Source organism: Leptopilina heterotoma, unplaced genomic scaffold (genome assembly GCF_015476425.1).
Source record: "Leptopilina heterotoma isolate Lh14 unplaced genomic scaffold, ASM1547642v1 Lhet_77, whole genome shotgun sequence".
In the NCBI taxonomy this organism is placed as follows: domain Eukaryota; kingdom Metazoa; phylum Arthropoda; class Insecta; order Hymenoptera; family Figitidae; genus Leptopilina; species Leptopilina heterotoma.
The window spans coordinates 57,678-75,460 of NW_025111177.1; the positions used below are offsets into that span (position 1 = coordinate 57,678).

General features: G+C 25.3%; 1 protein-coding gene and 1 long non-coding RNA gene across 8 annotated transcripts in view; one reads left to right on the forward strand and one right to left on the reverse strand.

Annotated features, from left to right (window-relative positions):
* LOC122510889 overlaps positions 1–17,783 on the forward strand; it is a 300,548-nt gene that overhangs the window by 35,983 nt on the left and 246,782 nt on the right. The gene's annotated exons all lie outside the window — the stretch shown is intronic.
* Positions 16,466–17,783, reverse strand: part of LOC122510892 — a 113,137-nt gene continuing 111,819 nt past the window's right edge. The window contains exon 4 of the long non-coding RNA XR_006302472.1: positions 16,466–17,017. This is a non-coding gene — a long non-coding RNA (uncharacterized LOC122510892). The remainder of the gene's footprint in view (positions 17,018–17,783) is intronic.

Below are 17,783 nucleotides of genomic sequence, written 5' to 3' on the forward strand. Positions count from 1 at the left end.
CGAGTCTTCGACTCGAAGTCATCGATTTCTTCATGTTTTATTATATTATAATAATTAATAATAATTATTAATAAAAATAATTTGTAATAATTAAAATCATTATCAATTCAATTATTATTTTTAAGAATTTTTATCTAAAATTATTCTTTATATCGATTATCTTTATTAATTTTCAATAATTTTCGAAAAAGTTCTTTGACAATTTCCAAATTCATTTCTTTACAATATTCAATTTTACGAAATTTCAATTATATTCGTAAATTCTTTAATAAAATAAATATTAGAAAATAGAAACTAAAAATAATATTAAAAAAAACTCAATTAAACTTTTTTAATTAATAGGTATTAAAAAATATTAATTACAAAATTCAATTATTTTTTAAAAATTCCCGCTATATTGCTTTTAATATTCTATTATCTAAAAGTTGAACTGAAATTCATTTTTATGAAATGAAAATCAATTTTTATTGGAAAATTCTACTAGAATTCAATTATTTAAATACAAATTTAAATGCAAAAATGCAAATAAATAATTTATTGAATATAATTGAACGTTTCTTAAAATTCAATTCCCATAAAAAATCGTTATCAACAAATTTTCAAATAATTAAATTCTATCAAAACGAATTTTAATAAAATTTTTAAGAATAATTACATTTTTCGAGAAATTTGATTAAAATTTTATTAAAAATAAATAAAATAATTGAAATTATGCATTGAATTTTATTATTTATTTAAAATAATTGAATTTTTGCGAAGAATTTTATTAAAAATTTTCAAAAATAATTAAATTCTTGTAAAAAAATTAACTGGAATTCAATTATTTTCGGAAAATTTTAATAAAATTCTTGGCATAAATTAAAAGTAACAAAATTCTTAGCAGATCTTGAATTACTTTCAGAAATTTTAAATAAAATTTTTCGCAAGAATTTAAATTTTTTCGTAAAATAATAAAAATCTTTGCAGAGATTCAATTATTTTCGAAAATCTTAATAAAAAATTCTTCGCAAGAATTGAATTATTTTCAAAAATATCAGAATTTTAGCAGGAATTCAAACATTTTAAAAAGTTTTGTTAAAAAATTTTTTTTGGTAGAAATTTAATTATTTTTAAGAGAATTTTAAAAAAATGTCTCGATAAAATTCAATTATTTTTAAAATTTTAATGAAATTCGTCGAAAGAATTCAATTATTATAATTTATAATCTAAGATTTTAACTAAAATCTATTTTTAAATCAATGTTTATGAGAAAATTCTACCAGAATTCAATTATTTAAATACAAATGAAATGCAAATAAATAATTTATTGAATAATTGAATGTTTCTTGGAATTCAATTTCTATTAAAAATTTTATCAACAAATTTTTAAATAATTAAATTCTTTGGAGGAATTTTAATAAAATTTTTAAGAATTTTTTCGAGGAATTCGATTAAAATTCTATTGAAAGTAATTGAATTCCTATAAAAAAAATTTTAATCCTTTTGAAAATAATTGAAATTTTGCAAAGGATTTTATTAAAATTTTTGAAAATAATTGAATATTATTACTTTAAAAAATAATTGAATTCGTGTTATAAATATTGTTAATTATGAAAATAATTGAAATTTTTAAATGAATTTTATTAAAATTTTTGAAAATAATTGAATTTTGTCTAAGAAATTTATTAAAATTTTTGAAAATAATTGAATTTTGTCGAAAAATTTTGCTATTTATTTATAAAGATAAGTGAAATGTTGAAATGTTTTTTAAATTTTTTGAAAATAATTAAATTTTGGAGAATTTTAATATTTCTAAAGATAATTGAAATTTTGACGAGAATTTAAAAAAACTTTTGAACATAATTGAATTTCAGAGAAGAATTTTATTACTCTCAAAGATAATTGAAATTTTGAACAGATTTTTTTAAAAATGTTTAAAAGTAATTGAATTGTGATATTTATAAAAATAATTGAAATTTTGAAAATAATTTAATTTCTGACAGTATTTTATTACTTTTGAAAATAATTTAATTTCTAGGATGAATTTTATTAAAATTCTTTGCAAATAATTGAATTTCAGAGAAGAATTTTATTATTCACAAAGATAATTGAAATTTTGAACAGAATTTTTTTTTTTTAATGTTTAAAAGAAATTGAATTTTGCAGAAGAATTTTGATATTTATAAAGATAATTGAAATTTGGAGAAGAATTTAAAAAAAAAATTAGAAAATAATTTAATTTCTGCCAAGAATTTTCTTACTTTTTCAAGATAATTGAATTTCGCAAAGAATTTTGACAAAACTTTTGAAAATAATTAAATCTCCAGGATGAAGTTTTTTATTTATGAAGATAATTAAAATTTTGACGAGAAATTTAAAAAAAAAATTAAAAATAATTGAATTTCTAGGATGAATTTTATTACTTTTGAACATAATTGAATTTCTAGAATGAATTTTATTATTTATAAAGATAATTTAACTTTTGATAAGAATTTTTTTACAATTTTTGCAAATAATTGAATTTCAGAGAAGAATTTTATTACTCTCAAAGATAATTGAAATTTTGAACAGATTTTTTTAAAAATGTTTAAAAGTAATTGAATTGTGATATTTATAAAAATAATTGAAATTTTGAAAATAATTTAATTTCTGACAAATTTTATTACTTTTGAAAATAATTTAATTTCTAGGATGAATTTTATTAAAATTCTTTGCAAATAATTGAATTTCAGAGAAGAATTTTATTATTCACAAAGATAATTGAAATTTTGAACAGAATTTTTTTTTTTTAATGTTTAAAAGAAATTGAATTTTGCAGAAGAATTTTGATATTTATAAAGATAATTGAAATTTGGAGAAGAATTTAAAAAAAAAATTAGAAAATAATTTAATTTCTGCCAAGAATTTTCTTACTTTTTCAAGATAATTGAATTTCGCAAAGAATTTTGACAAAACTTTTGAAAATAATTAAATTTCCAGGATGAATTTTTTTATTTATGAAGATAATTAAAATTTTGACGAGAAATTTAAAAAAAAATTAAAAATAATTGAATTTCTAGGATGAATTTTATTACTTTTGAACATAATTGAATTTCTAGAATGAATTTTATTATTTATAAAGATAATTTAACTTTTGATAAGAATTTTATTACAATTTTTGCAAATAATTGAATTTCAGAGAAGAATTTTATTACTCTCAAAGATAATTGAAATTTTGAACAGATTTTTTTAAAAATGTTTAAAAGTAATTGAATTGTGATATTTATAAAAATAATTGAAATTTTGAAAATAATTTAATTTCTGACAGTATTTTATTACTTTTGAAAATAATTTAATTTCTAGGATGAATTTTATTAAAATTCTTTGTGTTTATATTCGTTATTTGCAACAGATGTTTGGTTTATATCCATCTATGAAATTCTCATTCTAGTGAAAGAGAAACAAATGAATTGTTCTCAAAAACGTCTTTTCAAATTTTATGATGTATTTTATAACTTAATCCTGGAAATATTAGTCTACACTTTAATCCTGAAAATGTGTTCTAATCCTCAAAAAAAAAAAAAACTTTCAAAACTCGTCAAATCCTTTAAATTGTTTTATGACGAGAGTAAAGGTCTCTTTACTAAAATTTGTGTGACCCTGAGATAGGGTGGAGACAAATTGCAAAAAATCCAGGTAGAATCTTAAATTCATTCCCACTCCTCAAAACTTTGTACCCCCACTCTTGTAAACCTTATTTTTGACAGAACTTTACTTCACTTCAATTTGTAACTTGTTGAAATAAACACCTTTGTACAATGTACATTTCACTGCTCAAATTCATTCAAATAACCAAATTATTCTCCGCGTCTTATTAACTTAACACGCGGGCATTGTATCCTAGTTCATTAAAAATTATAAGTTAGTGGTGCAATGCCAAAAGATAACATGGTCCTTCGAGCCGGATACTAAATGAGCAATTGTATGCGCGAAAAGTGATAAGTTGCAGTGAAAAATTGTTCAAGGAAAACAATTGGTGAAATTAATTAAACTCTCACAATACAAGTGTGTATTGTTTTAATGATTGACTCAAGTGACATAAATAAAACAAACGATGCAAAGTGAAACACGCTAATACATAAAATAGTGACAATCAGTTTGCCAAGGACTTGTGCACATTTTAAGACGACATCTTCTTCAAGTTTCGGCAGGAGCAGAGTGGACATTTCTGAGACTCAAAAGAAAATTCTAATCCATACCAATCAACACCTGTCAGCAAGAGAAGAGTAAGTTTGTGAATCTCTCTATCCTTATTCTAATCTATTCCCTGTCAGTAATTGTTAATTAATTCAAAGAAGTAAACAAGGTTAATCAATCATGCCTACCGATTCCTCAGAAGATTTAGCAAATTTAAAGAGCGAGAGAAGAGTATTAAAATCTAAATTTACCAAATTTATTAATTTTATTAAAAACGAACAAAATGCATCCAAATACACAGAAGTTCGTTTGCGAATTCAAAAAATCGAAGGTATTTTAGAGCAGTTTGAAGATATTCAATCAAAAATTGACGCAATTTCGCAAGACTCAAATTCCGACGATTTTGATAGTTTTGAAACTCTTTATTACAGCGAAATGAGTAAAGCTCATGATTTGCTTAACAAAGAAAATGCACGTCCGGTTATTAACGATTCACTCACAAATTCTAGGAATTTAAACCAAGTTCCTCAAAATCACATTCGCTTACCAACTATTGAACTAACGACATTTGATGGTTCATACGATAAATGGTTGGATTTCTTTAATTCTTTTACGTCAATGGTTCACAATAATCGAGATCTTTCAGATTTACAAAAGTTACATTATTTAAGGTCGTGTCTTAAGGGAGAAGCAATGTCAATTATCTCCTCTTTAGAATGTTCAATAGAAAATTATTCCATCTCTTGGGAATTGCTTCAAAAAAGATTTGACAATAAACGCATAATCATTCGAACTCATGTAGATGCATTGTTAGAATATCCAAAATTAATAAAGGAATCTGCCCAGGAATTAAGGAAATTGTTAGATCTTGTGCAAATTCATTTACGAGCATTAAAATCATTAAATGAGCCAGTAGATTCTTGGGACACCTTAATCATACACCTTATCACATTAAAACTCGATAGAAATACACACAAAGAATGGGAAGAGTCAATTGTTGGATCAGATATGCCAAAAATGAAAAAATTTTTGTTATTTCTGGAACAACGATGTCAAATTTTACAAATCGCATCAATTAATTTAAACATGCATTCAAATAATGCAGGTAATTCAGTTCCAAAAAACAAACCACAGAATACACAAAAAAAACAAGCGCTTATGGTTGCTGGAAAATCTAATTTATGTATTATTTGTAATGCCGAACACAGATTATATAAATGCGAAATGTTCTTAAAACTCAGTATTAAGGAACGGGTAGAAAAATTAAAGGAAGCCAAGGTATGTTTCAATTGTTTAAATAGCGGACATATCAATTCAGAATGCAAATGGACGGGTTGTCGTAAATGCGGGAAAAATCATAATACATTACTACATTATGAGGGAAGGAATGATAATTCGAAAGAAGGGTCAAATAAGGAAATCAATACAACCACAAATAATCCAACTCCTCAAGTTTGTAGCGCTATAATGACATCTCAAGTTTTGCTTTCAACTGCTGTAATTAAAATGAGGGCTAGCGATAACAGTCTCAAACAAGCGCGCGTTCTATTAGATAATGGATCCCAATCGAATTTTATCACTGAAAATTTTGCAAAATCGTTAAATCTCCCAACAAAAAAAATCAACCTTCCAGTTGAAGGGTTGAATCAGATTGAAACGCGTATAAACCAATCTATTAACACACAAATATTTTCTAAACATTCCAATTACAAGGAAAATGTCGAATTTCTCGTTATACCTCAAATCTGTAATTTATTGCCGAATCAATTCATTGATAGATGCGCACTTACCATTCCACATAATATTCAGCTAGCAGATCCGGAATTTTATAAACCAAATCACATTGATGCATTACTCGGAGTAGAAATCTTTTATGATTTGCTTATGCTGGGTCAGATTGAGATACCAGGCCATAAAGCCAAATTACACAAAACACAGTTAGGGTGGATAATCTCAGGTAAGCTCGGATCAGGTAGGAAATGTAAACCTTCTACTAGTATGCTCACGCTAGGTACACTAAATAAAAACATTTGTCAATTTTGGGAATTAGAAGAAATAAAAGATAAAACCTTTTTATCCGAAGAGCAATTTGAAGTTGAAGAGCATTTTAAAAGAACCACACAACGCGATCCTCAAACAGGAAATTATACAGTTTCTCTACCATTTAATAAAAAGGTAGAAAATTTAGGAGAGTCATTCAAACTAGTTGAAAAACAATTTTTAGCGTTAGAGCGAAGACTTGCAAAAAACCCAGATTTAAAATCCGCGTATGTAAAAGGCATGCAAGAATCAATACAATTAGGGCATATGGTTGAAATTAACGATGACGATATTCAAAAGCGACATTGTTTTTTACCACATCACCCTGTAATAAAAGAATCGAGTTCCTCTACTAAGACTAGAATCGTATCCAACGCGTCCTTTAAAACAAGCTCAGGGATTTCTTTGAATGATTGTTTGAAAGTGGGTGCCGTTGTTCAAAATAGTAGCTTTGAAATCACACTAAAATTCAGAACACACCAAATTGTTTTAGTAGCAGACATTGAAAAAATGTACAAGCAAGTACTTTTAAACAAAGATGATGCGCAATATCAATTAGCACTCTGGAGAGAAAACGAAAACGAAATAATAAAGAAATTTATTATTCCCGTAGTTTTGTTCGGAACCTCCGCAGCTCCTTTTTTAGCAACACGTATTTTAAATCAATTAGCTGAAGACGAAAGAGATCGTTTTCCTTTAGGCAGCAAAGCTTTAAAGGAAGACTGCTACGTAGACGACATAATGACAGGAGATGACGACATAATAAAGACTATACAACTTCGGGACGAATTAATAAATATTACCCAATCAGCAGGGTTTCGGTTAAGAAAATGGATTTCAAACCACCCGGAAGTGGTAGAATCTTTGGCTGAATCTAATGAAAACATAGATTTGCTTATTAATAAAGGTATAGAAACTAAAGCACTCGGTATTCAGTGGAATACAATCTCCGATGAATTTGTTTACAAACTTGTTGAGAAACCAGACCATAAATATACAAAACGTACCATCTTATCTATCATTGCTGGATTATACGATCCCATAGGTTTATTAGGGCCAATTATAGTGTCAGCAAAAATTGTTATGCAACAACTGTGGCAATGTAACATAGATTGGGATGAGTCAGTTCCACATACTATTTACACCCAATGGCAAAAAATCGAAAGTCAATTGCCACTATTAAATGAAGTCAAATTTAATCGAAAGGTTATAATCAAAGATGCAGTTCGTATTGAAGTGCATGGGTTTTGCGATGCAAGCGAAAAGGCATACGGAGCCTGCATTTATATTAGGTCGGAAAATTCTAACGGGAATGTTCTCACAAATCTTTTATGTTCAAAAAATCGCGTTGCGCCATTGAAGGTAATTTCGCTTCCAAAATTAGAGTTGTGCGGAGCATTGTTGTTATCACGTTTAATTAAATCAATATTACCCGTAATAAAAAGGCCAATTGATGAAATCCTTTTATGGTCGGACTCCACCATTACTTTGCAATGGATTACCACACAACCAAATTTATTGAAAACATTCGTCGCAAATCGAGTTGTGGAAATCACTGATGCAACGAAGACAATGAAGTGGAGGCACGTGTCTTCACAGGACAACGCAGCCGATGTCCTTTCGCGCGGACAGCTTCCTGCTGAGTTCTTAAACAATGCTTTGTGGAAAAGCGGTCCACAATGGCTTAGTGAAAACCGATCTGAATGGCCTAATGACCACAGGCAGGTAGTTCCGTTACTAGAAATGAAGACAATAGTGTCACTACCCGCGGCATTAAATCAAAACGCAATGTTATATAAATATTCTAACATTAATAAATTTACACGAATTATTGCATTTATATTGCGGTTCTTAAACAATGCATCGAAAAATAAAGTTCCATCTCGCGGTTCTTTAACCATCACTGAATTAAAAAACGCACTGATAGTTATTTTAAAAATGACTCAGAGAGAATGTTTCTCTGAAGAAATCAAACAGCTGAAAAAAGAAAAATGCGTACATGTAAAAAGCGATCTCCGTTCTCTTAACCCTTTTTTAGATAATGACGGATTACTGAGAGTAGGGGGAAGATTAAAAAATTCAAGTCTTACTTATTCGGAAAAATATCCCATCATTTTACCGAAAGGTCATCATGTCACGACTTTGATTATTCGCGAGCAACATTTAATGAATTTGCACGGAGGAACACAATTAACTTTAAATTCAGTTAGGGCGAAATATTGGCCAATCAATGGAAAAAATGTTACCAAATCAGTTATACGCAAATGTGTTACTTGTTTTCGTGCAAACCCAATGGATCAAAACTATTTTATGGGCGATCTCCCACGCGATAGAGTAGTACAATCACGACCCTTTCTAAATGTGGGACTCGATTATTGTGGTCCATTTTTTATCAAGGAGAAAAAATTTCGAAATCGTGGTAAAGTAAAAACTTACGCGTGCATTTTTGTTTGTTTGGCAACTAAGGCTATTCACATTGAATTAATCACAGATTTAACGACGGAAGCATTTCTTGGCGGCTTGCGTCGATTTTTTTCAAGGCGTGGATATTCTTCGAATATTTATTCCGACAATGCCACGAATTTTGTAGGAGCAAAAAACGAACTTCACGATTTAAATAAATTTATTAATGAAACTGAACACACAGAGGAATTTACAAATTTTCTTACAAACAAAAAAATTCAGTGGCACTTTTCGCCACCTCGATCACCTCACTTTGGAGGGCTGTGGGAGGCGGCAGTCAAATCGTTTAAATCCCATTTTAAGAAAACGGTCGGGGATGCCTTGTTTACTTATGAGGAATTGTTAACCTATACAACTGAAATCGAAGCCATCCTTAATTCCCGTCCCATCACACCTTTATCTGACGATCCCAATGATTTACAAGCCCTTACTCCTGCGCATTTCCTTATTGGAGATATATTCACAAATCTTCCCGATCTCAACCTGAGGGATACTCCAACGAATCGTTTATCCAGCTGGCAACATATTCAGTACGTGCGACAACATTTTTGGAGGAGATGGTCAAAGGAATATCTCAATCAGCTGACGGTCCGATCAAAATGGCAATTCAAGAAACCGGACAATATAACCATTGGGACAATGGTTCTTTTGAAGGAAGACAATGTTCCACCCCTTCGCTGGCCTTTAGGACGGATAACAGAAATTTTTCCGGGAGAAGATGGCCTCATCAGAGTCATCACAGTCAAAACACATGCGGGGACCTACAAGCGCTCCACTAGAGGCGTGGCACGTCTCCCCATTGAATAGTCTCCAAATGCAGTGTATTAAGAAGAAAATTCTAGACAATAATTAGTGAATGAATGTCAATGCAACTTAGAGACTCAGACATTGTGTTGTTAACTTAAACTTTGTTGCTCTGTTCATATCATTAAATATTGAACCGTGCTCGTTCAAGGCGGGCGGAATGTTTATATTCGTTATTTGCAACAGATGTTTGGTTTATATCCATCTATGAAATTCTCATTCTAGTGAAAGAGAAACAAATGAATTGTTCTCAAAAACGTCTTTTCAAATTTTATGATGTATTTTATAACTTAATCCTGGAAATATTAGTCTACACTTTAATCCTGAAAATGTGTTCTAATCCTCAAAAAAAAAAAAAACTTTCAAAACTCGTCAAATCCTTTAAATTGTTTTATGACGAGAGTAAAGGTCTCTTTACTAAAATTTGTGTGACCCTGAGATAGGGTGGAGACAAATTGCAAAAAATCCAGGTAGAATCTTAAATTCATTCCCACTCCTCAAAACTTTGTACCCCCACTCTTGTAAACCTTATTTTTGACAGAACTTTACTTCACTTCAATTTGTAACTTGTTGAAATAAACACCTTTGTACAATGTACATTTCACTGCTCAAATTCATTCAAATAACCAAATTATTCTCCGCGTCTTATTAACTTAACACGCGGGCATTGTATCCTAGTTCATTAAAAATTATAAGTTAGTGGTGCAATGCCAAAAGATAACACTTTGCAAATAATTGAATTTCAGAGAAGAATTTTATTATTCACAAAGATAATTGAAATTTTGAACAGAATTTTTTTTTTTAATGTTTAAAAGAAATTGAATTTTGCAGAAGAATTTTGATATTTATAAAGATAATTGAAATTTGGAGAAGAATTTAAAAAAAAAATTAGAAAATAATTTAATTTCTGCCAAGAATTTTCTTACTTTTTCAAGATAATTGAATTTTGTAAAGAATTTTGACAAAACTTTTGAAAATAATTAAATTTCCAGGATGAATTTTTTTATTTATGAAGATAATTAAAATTTTGACGAGAAATTTAAAAAAAAATTAAAAATAATTGAATTTCTAGGATGAATTTTATTACTTTTGAACATAATTGAATTTCTAGAATGAATTTTATTATTTATAAAGATAATTTAACTTTTGATAAGAATTTTATTACAATTTTTGCAAATAATTGAATTTCAGAGAAGAATTTTATTACTCTCAAAGATAATTGAAATTTTGAACAGATTTTTTTAAAAATGTTTAAAAGTAATTGAATTGTGATATTTATAAAAATAATTGAAATTTTGAAAATAATTTAATTTCTGACAGTATTTTATTACTTTTGAAAATAATTTAATTTCTAGGATGAATTTTATTAAAGTTCTTTGCAAATAATTGAATTTCAGAGAAGAATTTTATTATTCACAAAGATAATTGAAATTTTGAACACATTTTTTTTTAAAATGTTTTGTTGAATGTTGAAATGTTTTTTAAATTTTTTGAATATAATTAAATTTTGGAGAATTTTAATATTTCTAAAGATAATTGAAATTTTGACGAGAATTTAAAAAAATTTTTGAACATAATTGAATTTCTGCGAAGAATTTTATTACTTTAGAAAATAATTGAAATTTTGCAATGGATTTTATTAAAATTTTTGAAAATAATTGCATTTTATTACTTTAGAAAATAATTGAATTCGTGTGATAAATATTGTTAATAATGAAAATAATTGAAATTTTTTAATGAATTTTATTAAAATTTTTGAAAATAATTGAATTTTGTCGAAGAATTTTGCTATTTATTTATAAAGATAATTCAAATGTTGAGAAATGTTTTTTAGATTCTTTGAAAATAATTGAATTCTAAATTTCTAAACTTTCCGAAAGAAATTGATTTAATTTTCAAATTTAGTTGTGTGAGAGAATTTTTTTTTTTTCTATTTGATTTTCTTTTTTTTTGCGTTTAGACAAAGAATCGAAAGGAGCTCGGGGGATCTTGATGAAATTGAACCTTTGGCTTTTTGAAGTTGCAAGCCTTCAGGATGAAAAGGTTGAATAGAGAAAATGTAAGAGATAAGACAGGAAAGAAAACACGAGAATCCCGGGGGATAATCCATTTCAAGTGAAATTGACATATGCGCCCAGATCAGGCGAATGGTTTGCTTTTCTCCTTCTCTTTCACTTCCATCTCTCTTCTTCTTCTTCTTCTCGCAAATACATCCAACCCAAAAAAAATACCATCACGAATAAAATATCATTTTCTTTTGAATTTTTCTTTAAATTCATTTTATTTTCGAATTTTTGCAAATTTTGACAATATTTTTGCAATACTTGTTCGATATTTTATTATTAAAAAAGGGATGAATATTTCTTTCACTCCTCTTGTAAGTCAAAGATCAGAGAGATGATGATAATCTTCAATATTCGGAAAAGAGGAGAATTTATTTTACAAGAATATAAAAGATTTATTTTTATATTTTTAATAAAAAGAAAATGTTTCTAACAAAATCCGAGTTTTATGACTAAACTCACGTCTTTTTTTTTGGTGCATAAAAACAAATGAATTTTAGATTGAATATAAAAATAGTATTAAAAAAGTTTTAAGTTAGGGAATTTTATCAAAAATAGTACAAAAAATATAAAAATTATTACTATACAGACTTTGCACTCGATGATAAATTTTTAAAAAGTAGCTTTCAAACTAAAAAGAAGTAGTAAAAAAAGTAGCTATTGAAAAATTAAATTAATTAATTAGACGAAATTACTAGAAATTGAAAATAATTGAATTTCGACTATTTTTCGAAAATAATTGAATGGTTTTAAAGAATTTGATTATAATTTTTGAGAATAGTTTTTTTATTTCTAGTGTTAGCGAATTTAAAGTTGTGGAAATTCTAAAAAAAAACAGTAATTCTGAATTACTTACGAAATATACTGAAAACAAAAGAATGATAAAAATGAAAAGAAATTTTCCAAAGTCTGTAAACTTTTGGATTTGCGATAATTTTCTAGGCACACAGCTGCGCGCAAAACAAGAAGATGAAACAAAAGTTCCTTGAAATTGGAACTATTTACAGTGAAACACGTTAAAGGGTTCTCATTATACCATCGAAAGATTTAATACGCTTTGAAAGTTTGGAGTAAAATAATATCCTTTAAAACACAATATATTTCCCATAGAATTTATTTTAAAACGAGAGAATTAGTTTCTAAATCCCTCCTTCATTATAATACTATATGAAACAACGTGAAATTATTTATTTTCTTGTTGGAGGAAATATGTATATATTGCTCGCTATAATTAGCAAGTTTAATCGCACTTGACAAACAATGCAATTTTCAATAAATCTGGGTATACCATTTGAAAAGCTCCACGTTGTATTATTAATTTTGAAATTCAAATAAATCTGTTGTATTACACGAGCGATAAATTCACTTTTCAAATATTCGAGACTAGAGAATAATGAAAAAACTAAAAATTGTTTAAAGTAGGTAAATTAAATTTTTAATTTCCGTCGATCAATTATTTTCGACCTCTATCTATTTCAATCAAATTTACCAAAAAAATTTTTTAAATAAATTAAAACCATCAAAAAAATATTTTTTTTTGAAAAAAATTTTGTTTTTCACTAGAATTCAATTATTTTTAAAGAATTTAATAAAAATCGTTACAAGAACTCAATTATCTTCGTATAAATAAAAATAACCGATTACTTGACTATTATCGAGGAAATATTTACTTGAATCAAATAATTTCGAAATCCTGGAAAATTGTTATTTTCTAAAATTTATTCTTGAAATTTAATTTTACATAAATATTTCAAAATTAATTAAATTTTAAAAAAGTTGCGATTACAATTTTCATAAGTACAGATGAATTTCAAAAGATTTTAATTTGAAATTTTGTAAAATATCAATTTTCAATGAATTTAATTAGAAATCCGTCTTAAAGAACGTAAATTTTTGAGAAATTTTAATTATTCCAATTCTTCTGAAATTAGTTAAATTTTTTAAATATATTTGATTATTAAAAATAATGGATTTATAGAAGAATTTTGAATTAAAAACACTAAAAGAAATTGAATTTTGAAGCAATTACAAATGATTGCAGAAATTCAATTATTTTCCAAATTAGTAAAATTCTTCTTTAGAAATTCAATTATTCCCAACAATTTTAATAAAATTCATGGTAAAATTCCAATTATTTTCCAAAAATTTTCCTCAATTCAATGATTTTTTAATAAATCTACTATACTTTAATAAAATTTTTCAAAAGAATTGAATTATTTAAAAAAAATTTTTAAATTCTACGCAAACATTTCATTATTTTCATAAATAATAAAACTCATCTCAGACTTTCAATTATTTTTAATACACTTTTAATGAAATTCTTCGAATAATGAAATTATTCTTAAAAATTTTATTAAAATTCATCAAAGAAATTCAATTATTATTTAAAAAGACATTTTCATTAAATTCGTCTCAAGAATTCAATTATTTTCAAAAGTAATATAATTCTTCGCAGAAATTTAATTGTGTTCAACAATTTACAAAAATTCTCGTCAAAATTTCAATAATTATAAATTTTTCTTCGAAATTCAAATATTTTCAAAAACTTTAATAAAATTCTTGGCAAAATTTCAATTATTTTCAAAAAGTGTTATAAAAAAAAAGTTTCAAAAACTCTTTTCTATTTGAAGAAATTCAATTATTTTTAATAAAATTTTAATCAAATTTCCGAAAAATAAACTTATTCTCAAAAATTTTATTAAAATTAGTCAAGAAAATTCAATTATTTAAAAATTTGTTGGATAAAAGTCTTTATAAAAATTCAATTTTAAGAAACATTCAATTATTTAATAAAATATTTATTTGCATTTTATTTGTATTTAAATAATTGAATTCTCGTGGATTTTTCTAGTAAATATTAATTTAAAAATGAATTTCAGTTAAAATTTTAGATTATTATTGATTATTGAAAGCAATATAGCATAAATTTTTAGAAATAATTAAATTCTAAAAATGTTTCAAATTAAAATCTTTTAGAAAATTTGAACTTTTCATACTTTTAATTAACAATTCTGTAGAATTTATTTAAAAAAGTTTAATTGAATTTTTCTTTAATTCTTAAAGTTTTTATTTTCTAATAAGTATTTAATTGAAGAATGTCAGAATAAATCAAAATTACGTACAAATTAATATTAAAAATAATTGAATATTTACGAAGAATTTTATCATTTTTGAAAATAATTGTATTCTTGCTAAAAATTTCGTTATTTTTGAAAATAATTTAATTTCTGTAAAGAAATTTATAAAATTTTTGAAAATAATTGAATTTCTGCGAAGAATTTTATGATAATTTTTGAAAATAATTGAATTTCTGCTAAAAATTTTGTTATTTTTGAAAATAATTGAATTTCTGCTAAAAATTTTGTTATTTTTTGCAAATAATTGAATTCTTGAGAAGAATTTTGTTATTTTTGAAAATAATTGAATTCTTGCGAAGAATTTTATAATTTCTGAAAATAATTGAATTTCTGCTAAAAATTTTATTTTTGAAAATAATTGAATTCTTGAGAAGAATTTTGTTATTTTTGAAAATAATTGAATTTCTGCTAAAAATTTTGATATTTTTGAAAATAATTGAATTTCTGCTAAAAATTTTGATATTTTTGAAAATAATTGAATTTCTGCTAAAAATTTAGTTATTTTTTGCAAATAATTGAATTCTTGAGAAGAATTTTGTTATTTTTGAAAATAATTGAATTCTTGCGAAGAATTTTATAATTTCTGAAAATAATTGAATTTCTGCTAAAAATTTTATTTTTGAAAATAATTGAATTCTTGAGAAGAATTTTGTTATTTTTGAAAATAATTGAATTTCTGCTAAAAATTTTATTTTTGAAAATAATTGAATTCTTGAGAAGAATTTTGTTATTTTTGAAAATAATTGAATTTCTGCTAAAAATTTTATTTTTGAAAATAATTGAAGTTCTGCTAAAAATGTTGTTATTTTTGAAAATAATTGAATTTCTGCTAAAAATTTAGTTATTTTTTGCAAATAATTGAATTCTTGAGAAGAATTTTGTTATTTTTGAAAATAATTGAATTTCTGCTAAAAATTTTATTTTTGAAAATAATTGAAGTTCTGCTAAAAATGTTGTTATTTTTGAAAATAATTGAATTTCTGCTAAAAATTTAGTTATTTTTTGCAAATAATTGAATTCTTGAGAAGAATTTTATAATATCTGAAAATAATTGAGTTTCTGCTAAAAATTTTGATTTTTTTTGAAAATAATAGAATTCCTGCTAAAAATTTTGTTGTATTTGAAAATAATTGAATTCTTGCGAAGAATTTTATTCAAACTTTTTTAAGAATAATTGAATTCCTACAAATAATTTTATTATCTATAAAAATAATTAAATTCTTGACAAGATTTTTAAGGCAATTTGTAGAATTAACTTTTTCAAAAATTATTAAAAAAAAAAATTGTTTTAAAAAAGAATTTTAGTTTAAAATTCTAGAAATGAAGATTTGAATTAAAATGAAAATAATTTTGAAGAAATTACAGTAACAATATTTTTATAATATAAAATAATGATAGTATCAAGTTTTAATTATTATAAAGCATAAAGAAAGCGATCAGTCCGAGTCGATGACTCGGAATGATTGATATCTTCTTGTTTTATAATAATATTCTGATATGTAATTGAATTTAAAATTTTTGAAAATTTTAATTTTTGTAAAAAAATAATAATTATTAAATATTTATTTAAAAACGAAGTTATTGATGTTTTTGAGTAATTTTACAATTAAAGAAATTCGTAAATAAATGTAATAGAACAGGAAAATTGTATATAATAATTATATATCATTATACAGAATAATTATATAATTTTTATTTAATTTAGTCAAATACTACTTGAACCAATTTCGAGTGCGAAATATCTGAAAAAAAGTGTCGGAAAAGTATCAAATAGCGTGAGTTGGTGATCCTTATACGGCTTGAATTAAAAAAATGTAATTAAAAAAAATGTACATGAAGTATTGTTAAAAATATGTTATTCCGCATCGAACGAAAGGAAAAAAAGAAAAGAATTGTTGAGGAGAGAATTTTTTTCATTTAGTGGTTTTCAGTGGTTTCGATATACATTTTGAAAAGCTGAGAAAAAGCATTGTTGCTGTACTCGTTAATGAACGATCTATTGAGTGGATTGCTCGTGGCCCATGCAAACGAATGACACTGTCGATCGACAATGCTCGGCTAATGACGGCTTGATTCATTGCAATCGCTTCTCGAGAGCTAGCAGCGTAGATATAGCACACACACATGAGAGGGCCGCCCCTTGGTAATTAACGACTTTAAGCTCCGATCACCTGATATCGGCAAACCTCCCTTGTGGCCATTCACTACCCAAATCTTGAGAGATAAACCTTTCTGCTCCGACATTTTACACCCTCTGCTAAAACATAACCATTTGTCCTACAAGCAGTGCCAATCTGGACGTGTTCCTTTCTACTTTCTCCAAAATTAATAGTGACGCGCTACCAAAAAAGGAACCTAAAAAAAAATTGAATTCTTGTCAAGAATTTTATTAAAAAATTTTGAAAATAATTGAATTTTTTAGATGAATTTTAGTAAAAATTATTAAAAATAAATTGCATTTTTTTTTAGGAATTTACATCAATAACTTGAATTTCAGCCGAAAATTATATTAAAATTTTTGAAAATAATTCAATTCTTTAATGGAATTCAATTAAAATTGAAATTTTATCAAAATTTTTAAAAATAATTCAATTCTTTAATGGAATTCAATTAAAATTGAAATTTTATCAAAATTTTTAAAAACAATTGAATTCTACAGAAGAAATTTGTTATTTTTAAAAATAATTGAATATCTGTGTGGAATTTTATTAAATTATTTTCAAAATAATTGAATTCCTAAAAAGCATTTTATTATTTCTGCAAATAATTAAACTCTTGGAAACGGTTTTATTAAAAAAATTTTTAAATAATTGAATTTTAACGAAGAATTTTATTATTTATGGAAATTAAATGCATTTTAGCGAAGAAATTTGTTATTTATAAAAAATGATTGAATTCTTGCACACAATTAAAAAAAAATTTTGATAATAATTGAATCCTAGCGAACAATTTTGTTATTTACTAAAATAATTGAATTCTTGCCGAGAATTTTAGTAAATTTTTGAAAATAATTGAATTCCCAGGAAGAATTTGGTTATTTATTAAAATAATTAAATTCTTGTCAAGAATTTAAATACAATTTTTAACAATAATAATTAAATTATTTTAAATGCCTCAAAAT